This window comes from Psittacula echo (assembly GCF_963264785.1).
Source record: "Psittacula echo genome assembly, chromosome: 6".
Classification (NCBI taxonomy): domain Eukaryota; kingdom Metazoa; phylum Chordata; class Aves; order Psittaciformes; family Psittacidae; genus Psittacula; species Psittacula echo.
In genome coordinates this window covers 23,261,777-23,273,555 of record NC_137743.1, presented here as the reverse complement: position 1 = coordinate 23,273,555, position 11,779 = coordinate 23,261,777, and positions in this window count along the sequence as shown.

The window sequence follows — 11,779 nt, the reverse complement described above, 5'->3', positions numbered from 1 at the left end:
CCAAACCCTAATATCTGGTAGAAAAGGTTCATCATACATGGGCCTGAATGTATCCATCCCTGGTGGGGATACCCTTCCATCCCTCAAGCAAGGGAGTGGTATGGAAACATCTAACACTTCCCTTTCAGTAAATACCATCAAAGAAGCTGCGTGGCAGAAGAAAATGCAACATTCATTTGCCTGCTCAGGCTCTGGTGAACTCAGTTCTTTGACATGGGAAGCACTTCAGTGCAACCAATGGAAGCTAGGGTGCTGCAGTCCATGTATCTTCATCTTGCATATTATACCACTGCCCTTCAAACATATTACAACATACCTCAAGGAAAATTGACTATGTCAAGTTTTAGAATCATAGAATCATAGAATAGTTAGGGTTGGAAAGGACCTTAAGATCATCTACTTCCAACCCCCCTGCCATGGGCAGGGACACTTCAGACTCAACCATGTCACCCAAGGCCTCATCCAACCTGGCCTTGAACACTTCCAAGGATGGAGCATTCACAACCTCCATGGGCATCCCATTCCAGTGCCTCACCACCCCCACAGTAAAGAATTTCTTCCTTATATCCAATCTAAACTTCCCCTGTTTAAGTTTGAACCCGTTACCCCTTGTCCTGTCACTACAGTCCCTGATGAAGAGTCCCTCCCCAGCATCCTTGTAGCCCCGCTTCAGATACTGGAAGGCTGCTATGAGGTCTTCACACAGCCTTCTCTTCTCCAGGCTGAACAGCCCCAACTTTCTCAGCCTGTCTTCATACGGGAGGTGCTCCAGTCCCCTGATCATCCTCGTGGCCCTCCTCTGGACTTGTTCCAACAGTTCCATGTCCTTTTTATGTTGAGGACACCAGAACTGCACACAATACTCCAAGTGAGGTCTCACTAGAGCAGAGTAGAGGGGCAGGATCACCTCCTTCGACCTGCTGGTCATGCTCCTTTTGATGCAGCCCAGGACACGGTTGGCTTTCTGGGCTGCGAGCGCACACTGAAGCCAGCTCATGTTCATTTTTTCATCAACCAACACCCCCAAGTCCTTCTCTGCAGGGCTGCTCTGAATCTCTTCTCTGCCCAACCTGTAGCTGTGCCTGGGATTGCTCCAACCCAGGTGTAGGACCTTGCACTTGGCATGATTTTGTGAGAAAAATATACACCTTCATTAAGGACATCAAATCTGACAAGATTCTGCATAACTAGTAACAACACTGTAGCCTAAAAAATACACATCATCAGAGACAAAGCCAGGTAACTGACAAACAAAACCCATCCTTCAAGCCATTCTGTTTGCTATAGTTGAAAAGGCAGCATTTACACGCTTGTCAGTTTATGTGATAAAGGGGATTTGTTGGTTTAAGCTCCTCCTAATGTAGCTTAAATAGGTGAAATTCTCATGGGGAAGCTTCTGCTTTTAGTGGTAAAGCAGCTATCACAGTTCATATATATAAACTGCAGATGATCTGGCAGTTGTATGCAAATGTTTCAGTCCACAAACTCTAATAGCGGACTTCACATAAGAACAGCCCCATAGATAAATCTAGGGGACTAAACTCAAACTTTCAAAATATTACTGAATACTAATGTAGGGGGTTATACCATTAGCCAAAATATACACAGAAAAGCAATTTATATTTTATATGATGGAAAAATCTCATATTAAGAACTTGTGATAGCTACACCCATAGAAGTTGTAGTAAACAGTAGGTCGAAAATTTTATTGGGATCAAAACCTACTGCAGCATCTTTGACAACATTTTTGAATGATTCTGTAGACCAGCACAGAAATATTCTATGTACTAAGTAATTTTTTAAAATAGCCCTATACATAATCATAACATGAACAGGCAATTTTTGTTTCTAAAATTGGCCATGTGAAATCTAGCTAAAAGGCAGTCATACATTCCTGTGCCTGTGTACAAATAGCGTGTAAAAGCATTTCAGTTGGCCTTAGCTGCTTGCTTAATTCCAAGGAACATACCTCCATTTTCAGGCTCTTGCAAAATTGTTAGATTGAGTTATCATAAAACAAACAAGCCAACAAACCCAACAATAAATGCAGCCCTGCACAGCAGTTTTCAGAGGCCACTGAAGGCACAGTTAATCCATTCTGCAGTAACTCATCCTGACCAATCATTTGTTTTTCCACACTGCAATAAAAATAAAAAATAGAATCCCCGAAAATCTTCCAGGAATTTTAAGAGACGTGGGTGGAAGGCTTGTTAGGGTGGTGGGAGTCCCATGGAGAGTAAGTTCTGCTCTCCTGGGCTTCTGTAACTGAGGTAGTGCTAAGACCTGAGCTGGGACCTTCACAACCATCAGCCCGCAGACCAACTAGTCAGCTAAATTTATAGAATCATAGAATCATAGAATAGTTAGGGTTAGAAAGGACCTTAAGATCATCTAGTTCAAATCCCCCTGCCATGGGCAGGGACACCTCACACTAAACCATGCCACCCAAGGCTTTGTCCAGCCTGGCCTTGAAAATCTGTCTATCTATCATCTGCTTCATTGGCACCTTCCTATGAACACTTCAAGTAAGAAGTGTTGTTTTGAGGGTCTGCTACATCAGTTTATAGGATTATAGAACACTTTAGGAACAGCAGTGTGGCTTCCCCATGTATCGTCCTTAGCTTTTGAGAGCAGAGTCTCAGAAAAGCACACATCAATACTGCTTGCAGAAATAATGCAGGTGAACAGTAAAGCAATTTATTACCATAACTTCAGCAAGATTTATAACAGTTCTTTTTCTTCAAGCAGATATTGCCCCAAAATGTCTTTAAAAGAGGTTGATGGGATTCCATATCTGAAATAAGCTAGGAGAGATATCACCTAGTTAAATCTTTAACAGGACACTGGATGTGTCTCAAATGAATTTGTTAACTTCAGGATGACAAAGCCTATATGCTATTATACTTACAGACTAACTTGCTTTACAACATGAAATAGGTATCATGGGCCAAACTAACTCTGGCACTCTCAAGTCAGAAGTGACTTCATCTCTGCAAATCCACCTGGATTCATCTCTCTTGGAAATCCACCCGGCAAGAATCCAGTATCTGAAAAACAGCCATATAATTCTTGGGGTATGTTTCAGTGTTCCTAAATTCAACGCTAAATTTTAATGCTGGCTGATGAGCAGATTCTGCAACATATAAAAACAAAACACAAAAGCCCAAATGTTTCCAAAGTAAAAAGTTTCACGAGAATGCCTGCTCTTCTGGGGCCTCAGACACCACTGCTCCATGTGAGTGGTTGGAGGTTTATGGTGTGGGAGTATTTTCAGTTCCCAGCTTGCCCCAAAGGGGACAATTTCACAGTGGTTCTGTCCTGCATCCTCACCTCATCCTGCCAGAAAGGAAAAGCTCTGCAAAGTAGGAAGCCCCTACAGCATTCATGCCAATGGCTGTGAGGGATTTTCTGGGTATAGGTGCTCGAGGGGAACTCCCAAGAAGGAGAAAACCACTGCAGATTGTGGAGACTCACATGGAAGACATGACCGCTTGCTGTTTCTGACCAATTACTTGTTGCTACTTCTCTCAAAATCAGAAATGAGGGTGCTTTCTTCCAAAGCAGGAATGTCAGCATTAATCAGTGGCAAATAGGTGTTTCTGATCCAAAGTATCCTGCGGAAGAGTTGGTTATTCTGCTTCTACAGGCACCACAGAAAAAGGGAAATGGCAGCCAGCATCACCAATGTCATGGGAACAGCCAAAGCTACAAGCCCATGATATGATGCTGAAAGGGAGGACATAAAGTGTTATAAAGCAAATACAGCTATAATTATAGATAATTCTAAATATAAACACATCGGTGTTTTATGGAAAACATATTACTCCCCATATGTCACACATTTTAAATTACAGGTTTAACAGTGAAAAAGTTACCTCATAAAATATCAGCTCAAAATGTTTAATTACTCCTTATAAAAAAGTAAGAAAGTACAGAAGTAAAACCTTTATCAGAGGGTCTGTTGCATCAATATCTGAAATAGAATCCAGAACCATCATAAAATTACCCACAAAGCTAGCACAAGTTACTATACATACTCACTGTAAAATTGATACTGAGAAGACTATCTAAACCCATACAAGAGCAGATTGTTTGAGTCATGTCAATTGGATTCCAAATGTCTACGTTCAACATGATCTAATCAGTTATCTAAAAACCCTTAAATTTGTCAAAATATATTAATTGACACTTGTGCAAGGATGAGCAGCAGTATTTATCCACTCTTTAAAGTACAAAGATCAGTTTACAGCACAAAGCCTGGCCTCACAAATAACTGTTCTGGGACAACCAAGAAGATGACAAACTGAATCATAGTACAAGGATGTAGGAGCTTCCAGAGCTCAACTTTGCTGTCCAGGAGCAAATGTAAGGAAGATCACAGTACGGGTGCTTAAAGAGAAATCCTTTGGGCCTGAAGACTTAAATCTCTTTTTGATGATAAACTAACACAGCAATATCTAAAAAAAGAAAAAACAAAAACACCAAACATGAAAGGAAGAAGTAGAATTTTTGGATTTAAGAAATAGAGTCTCTCATAAGAAAAAAATCAGGAGAAAGAGACCATCTCCACCCCAGCCTGGTCTGTGATTGCTGTTGCTGTTGCACTTGTCTACAGAAGGCAAATGCTTTTGCTAATGTGTATGAATGTCCATAGTATACTTTAAGCAAGACTGTCTAAGTAAAGCAATGCCTCAGTTTTAACCCCGTTTGCCAGTTTGGACTTCTGTGTGTAAAAATTCTCTGTGATTACAAACTGAAGTGAGTGCTTTGCTATAAAGTGGAGTGGCTTTAGATTTGGTTCCCCTTATGACTAAGAGAGGAGGAGTGTTAACAAGTATCTTAAAATAGTTAATTTATTATTTGTCATTCACAAATAGTCTAAAATAAGAAATTTTTAATCAAGAGACAGTTCTGCTCTTGAGCTAACTGAAACATTCCATTTTGTTCCAGCTTCCACAGTGCATGTCACTGCTTAAAAAAATGAAAAGGCAGGAAATGCAGTAAAACGTTGACACAATCCAAACTCAAGCATCACTAATACATCAGAGCCCAGTTCAGATCTCCCACTGGTTTATTCCATTTTAGTTTCCTGCAGAAAATAATTTTAAAAAGGGGAGATGGGATGCAGACAGGATGCTAAATTAGCAAGCTGCAGATGGTTTGGGAGAGTGCCATGGCTGTCCCACTGTGGAGGCAGGACTGGTCCCTTCACCTCCAGGAGCATCCTGCTGCACCTGGGCCAGGCAGGCAGCACTGAGCCAGGGGGGCAGTGTGTCCTCCCATCGCCATCATGCTTTGGCTGGGGCTCTCACATTCACCCAGTTGGGAAAACATGGGGAGGGCCCTTAACACCCACTGCAGTCTCATTCCCCCCAGTGCCCTGCAGCCTGGCTGTGCGATCGCAGCTATTATTCTTCCTGACTTTTAATGGCTTTTCCATCTACCCAAAGCAGCAGCAAGTGGTTAAAATACAAACATTCAGGAGGTAAATAAAACAAACCAGCAGGAAAATGTTTCTTTTTTTTTCCCTACACTATGTGCAGGATTACTCCAGCACTCCCTCAACTGCAGTTCATAATAAATGATGTCAAATATGGTTACGGTTTGCTAGAGCCACATGTGAGTGCTGCCCAAAGCTTGCATTTGTTTATATTACTTCTCGACTCACTCTCCCTCACCTCCTAGGCAGCCAGCAGGAGAGATTGTCTCTTTAGGCCTAGAGCTTAACTAAGAGGTGATACATAAAGTTGAGCCATTATTAAACCACTCCTGCAGTAAGTACAGCACCCAAGGACACTCCATACAGATTTAGATTACCGCTCCCCCCCTTCCCCTCCCTGCCCCGCTTTAGGTTAATAATTTGCCACTGGTCTATTTTGGTAACATGCCCTGGCAGCTTCCCACTGGGCTCTAAAGCTGTGCCAGCACCCTGAGAAAGCTGGCGGCTCCCCATCCCAGATGCAACACAGGAATGCGGCTTGAAGAAACCAAACAACGCATGGTCTCCACAAAAGCTTCATGCTTCTAGCAAGGAAACTTACAGTAACAAAGTTAGACAAATATGAAAAGAAAAGCCAAACTCTATTTGATCTACCAGTCAGTTTGCACTGTTCACAGAAATCCATTTTACAGAGTCTATTCTAATCTAATTTTACAAGTCCTGCCGCCTCATCATATTTTCATCAAAGTTACCCTCAGTTTTGCCTTTTTAAATTTCATGCAGTTACTCTGCTGCCATGATAGAAAACATGACATTTCATCTCTATACCTGATTCTAAGTTATGCAACAGAAAGCTCAAAGTTAGAAAGAAAACATAGTGACTTTCTTTTTTTTAAAAATCACTTCTACATCACAGCGATCGATTTATTAAACAGTGTTAATCTAGTCTGTCTGAATATTAATCTTAGAAGTCTTTTATGTTCCTGGTTTTAGAGATACCTCTAATAAGCTGATCCTAGATGAAAATAATGTACAATGAATTCAATATAGTAAGAAAAGAGAACAGAGGCAAAGCAAAACTAAACCTTACCCTGAGACTTTTGGACGACAAACCCAAAATTTTTCTGAGTTTTTTAAAGTACCGTTTTCCTGTATAATAAAAATTAAGGTTATTTGATTCCACCGTACACAGTGGAAGTTGTTCTTCAACATTTGCACTGTTATAGCACTGTCTCTACAATCAATACAGAACCTTATATTAAAAAAGACACTGTGTAAAAACAATGCATAATTATTACACTAAATTTGAAAAAATAAATATCTGAAGGTCACTATTACAAATATTTAGGTAGACCAATGAACACTCTCATAAATATGATTTGAAACAATAAGCTTATAATAAAAAAGTCAAAAGCTTTCACTGAATAAACTCAAATGCTAAGACAAGTATGGACATGGTGTAAAACAATAAATAAAAATGAAAAATTCATAATCTTATTCCTTATGAATACTGGAATTCATAACCTCATTATATGCTCAGACCCAGCATATGATACTAACCATGTAATTCGAACTTCGGTGCTTACAAGCAATTGCAAGAGGATGTGATTATAACCCCAATTTATGTAAACAACTGTCTTGATCATGCCTTTTTTACTACCTGCAGTTATGTCCATAAATCTGTGCCCACAGCTTTTTTGAAATTGAAAAAATAAAGAGAAGACTGAGTTGCTGTAACAAGTTAGGCCTTGTCTTTGCAGCAGTCATCATTCTTATGGAAAAAAGAACTTCCCATTGTCCTTAAACCAACTGGAAATACTCACATGCAGTCCTTCAACTGGAGACCAGTTGGAGTACATTGGAGGATTTTCATTCACCTGTTTTTCATAATTGTCACTCTGGAAACCATCCAAAGACTAATTTTCTTTCCAAATAGATTCACTATTATGAAAGCTGGAAAATGAAACAGGAATAAAATAGAATTAATTGGTAGCCATTTATGGATGGATGAAGTTTCTTCCAGTACACTAAAGCACTGAAAAATTTAATTACTAATCAATGACATTGCATAGATACTAGAAAGTAAGAACTTGAGCAGCATTTCAGGGTCATTTAACTATAAATTCAGTTAACTGAAGTTAATTTCAGTTGGGTTAGGATCTAGTCCATTACTGTCCTGGGTTCAGCAGTAGCAGTCATTTTTCCTCCTTCTTAGTAGCTGTTGCAGCACTGTGTTTTTGACTTTCAGCCTGGGAACAGAGCTGATAACACCGATGTTTAGACTGACCAAGGACTTTGTGAGTCTCATGCTCTGCCAGGGAGGGGGAGAAGCCGGGAGGAAGCAGGGACAGGACACCTGACCCAAACTAGCCAAAGAGGTATTCCATACCACAGCACGTCATGCCCGGGGAGGTAGAACTGAGAGTTCCTGGAAGGGCTGGATCACTGCGGGGTGGGGGTGAGGTACCGGTTGGTGAGCAGTTGTATTCTCTTCCTTGTTATTTCCTTTATCATTATTACTATTAGTGGTAGCAGTAGTGATTTGTGTTATACCTTAGTTATTAAACTGTTCTTATCTCAACCCGTGGGAGTTGCATTCTTTCGATTCTCATCCCCGTCCCTCCAGGAGCAGAGGGAAGAAAGGGGGGGGGGGGAGGTAGACTGCGTGGTTCTGATTTACGGCCTGGGCTTAAACCATGACAATTACCTAAGAAGTCTTCCAGAAATGTTCACAGCAGCTTGAACAACTTATGTTATTAGTTCCGGGTACAGTCCCATTGTTAAAACTTTTCTCAGTTTTAGTTGAAAGTAAGATTTTTCAATTACAGATAGCCAGTGAGATTCCTCCCACCTCTAAATAAGTGGTTTTACAAATGTATGCAATTCAACCCCAGATTTGCATAAATACGGTTTATAAATATTTCCAAAAGTGCTGGCATTTCTTTCTGGCAGTTCCAGCCTAGCGTTATGCTTATGTGCTATATTACAGATCAGGTTTTAAGCACTATTAAAGAAAAACAAAAAAAGAGGTTGCTTTTATAACAGTGTGATGGTACATTCATAACATAGAATTTTTGCATAGCAAATTTTTAAATGGGTACTCCGTTACGTTTTTGTATTTCTAATGCATGATAGTAAGCACAAAAGAAATTATAATTACTCCTCAAAACGTACCTGTCAGATAGCTCAGTGAATATTTGAACTTTTACATCTTGGGAATCTGGGAAAGAGAAACACTAATTTGTTTAAAGCAGTGGAACCATGAGTAGGATCTGAATAATATTTTTTTCCTGCATTGCTATCCAAGACGAAACTTTATCACCCTAATGAAGATAAAATTTTATTTATTTAGTAATATTTTCAGTACCCTACCTTGTTGCAATTCATCTTTGAGAGAAGCAAGTGACCTATCATAGCTACTGCAGAATTCTTGTGCAATGTACTGGTTTTTTAGAAGCTCTGGATCCTTCAGAATTTGTATCCAAAAGCTGTAAAAAAAAAGGAAAAAAAAGGGCTTGTTTTGGTTTTTTGCCAGTTTAAAAACTATTTATCAATCAACAAGAGTGATCACCAAAACATTTCACTGAATATTAAACATTTGATTAGTTTCTGTCCTGCAATGGACCTCTCCAACATGCTTGGTATCAGTTTTCACCTGCCACCAGGCTTGGACTCAAATCAGCTGTTTAAATGCAAACACAGTCTTGGTTAAATTTATCCTTGGTTAAATTGGTCACTGCAGTTCAGTACTGAGATAAATCTGGCCACATCCACGCATGCTGCTATTAAGGAATGCATGTATTTAAAAGAAGCCTGATGAAATAATTGCCTTTTAATGTTCAATTGCAAATAGACTTTGGTTTATAATTATTTTCGATAAACCTTATTTGAAACAACATCTCTCCAAGGATGGCATCAGTTAAGGATCCGTTTAGTACAACAGGGGGTCAGAGATCTGTTTCAAGAGCATAAAAGACTCTCGGAATTGTCATAAGAGGAAAAGAGAGGATGGAGCATTTTTTTTACACCAAAGGCACAAATACACTTACATAGCTTTCACATATCGAGTATTCATTTCCTTGAACTAAAGTAAAATTTTTGACACCTTATTAAGACACCTTATTCTGTGTGCAAAGCTACTCTATTTTCCTGTAAACCTCTGTATCACTGTGTCAGTAGTTAAAAACCTAAGGTCCTTGCTTTCAAAAAGGAAGAAAATCTTCAAATATAGAATAATCCTCAAGAAGTCCAATTTCTGCCATAAATATGGAAAGTACTTTGAAAAATCAAACAGTGGAAAAAAATGTTTTGCTTTGAATCCAAAGCGCAGACAGCCTTTGGAGCATACTCCTTGATGGTTCTGGTCTTTTGGGATCTCTTTCTCTATTTTCCATGCAAATTTACTTTTACAAATACAGGGAAGAGAGACAGTACAGTTTGCATTACCCCAGAGTCCTCTGTAAAAAGAAAAATCACAGCTCAATATTGGCTTAAGAATTGGAAAGGGTTTTTTTCTTAGATAGCTTAGACATTGTTAATAAGGGTTTCCTTTAGTGGTTGAGTAAGATGACATTCTACATCAAATACATTTGGACATATCACATTACAGTGGATTGGATGGTCTACAGGGCTCATACTTTTATCCCCAGTTTGATTTTATTATGTTAAACCAGTTCTTCTACACTGAGTCACATAACATACGCCTCCAGATAAAATAGTTTCACTTCCTTACATTGAAGATTTTTGGCAAGACCCAGGTACTGACATAAAACGCTGACCTGCTACAGAGGAAAATACATTTTTCAGTGTGCTCAACAAGCTGTTGACCAGCTCCCATCTACTGTTCAGCTGAGGGGCGAGGGTGGGCATCTCTTCCTTTAATACTAACTCTAGTAACACCAACCTCAAGAATTTGAAAGTCATGAATCAAAACCCCAAGATTATGTGCAGAAAAAGTTTTACTTTTTTTTTTTTTTCCATTTTGGTTTTCGAGGCTGAGATTACAAGAGTGCAGCTGGATAAGTTTTTTTCAGCTCTTCTCACAAACAGAAAGCTGGGCATTTTTTATTTCCATGGAACCTGACATGTTTACTTTGTCATATGACTGGCAGATCTTCAGGAAACAGAGACTGTGAGATGACAGAAATCACTGGAACCACCAGCACTGTATTTATTACTATTATTGTTGTTGGTATTATTACTATTACCATAGCAAAATATAGAGCTATGTGATGATGTAAATGCTAGCACCAAAACCATAGTACCCCAAAATCCCTCAGCAGATTGGCTATGGGATCACAAATAAGCTAGAAACCTGAGTATTTGAAGTTGTATGCTTGTAGAAAAAGCAGTGTATAAATGTAGGAAATATTGTTGCTCAGTCCATCTGGCTTATTTGGTTATGAGCAAACTAACTGTGAAAACCAGCAATGCATTAGCATTTTTGCTGTGCCATATAACAGATTCTTAAGTAAAACTAAAGTATCAGTGTCACTGGAATCTTTGTATTTTGACATTAGAGAACTGGAACTATTAATATACTTTTAAATCCTACAAACTAGTCTCTGAGCATATTAATGATATTTCTCTATTCTTTTCTTAATCATAAAAATAGTTATGCAAATTATAACCATGTAACAGGACTTGAATATGGATTGCATTTCTTGAGAGCAATTAATATATAACCTCTTTGGCCAACAACAGAATCAAGTCTCAACTCTGGCAGCAAAAGGAAATATAAAATAAACCTGTTTGTGATGAAATGAAGCCACACCTTCTCCCTGGTTTCTGCTGATCTCTTTCTCTCCCTTCATTCCAGTTCTGGCATGTTCCTGGTGATTCATCTCTCCAGCTGCAAAGAAATGTTGAGTGTAGTTACACTTTCTCCCATCCTTACCTAAAAATATACCCTCTGTTATAAGCATTTGTAAGGAGACAAAAGATAAAGTGCCCCTTTATTACCCAAGTGTTAAAAAATGACAACCAACAACAAGGTTGGTACTCATGCCTTTCATTTGTCTATTTTATGACCCTTTCAGAAGAAATACTGTAACATGGAGATAAATTAAGTGTAATACATTCTGAATTATATTTACCTACCTTACTGAGGTTTTCAGCATGCAATCCAATCCATTATTTGATAGCTAAAAAAAAATAAAAATGATTTCCCATATGTTTAGCTGTTGTTGCCCTCTTATCAAAGCATTAACAAATTCCTAAAATCAGACTCTGTATTCACACAAATAGCACCTCCATTCAATTTCAATGGGAGAACAGGTTCCAATGGGAGTACACAGGGCCTGTGTTAATTTGTGTCACTTCAGTAAGGTTATTCATGTA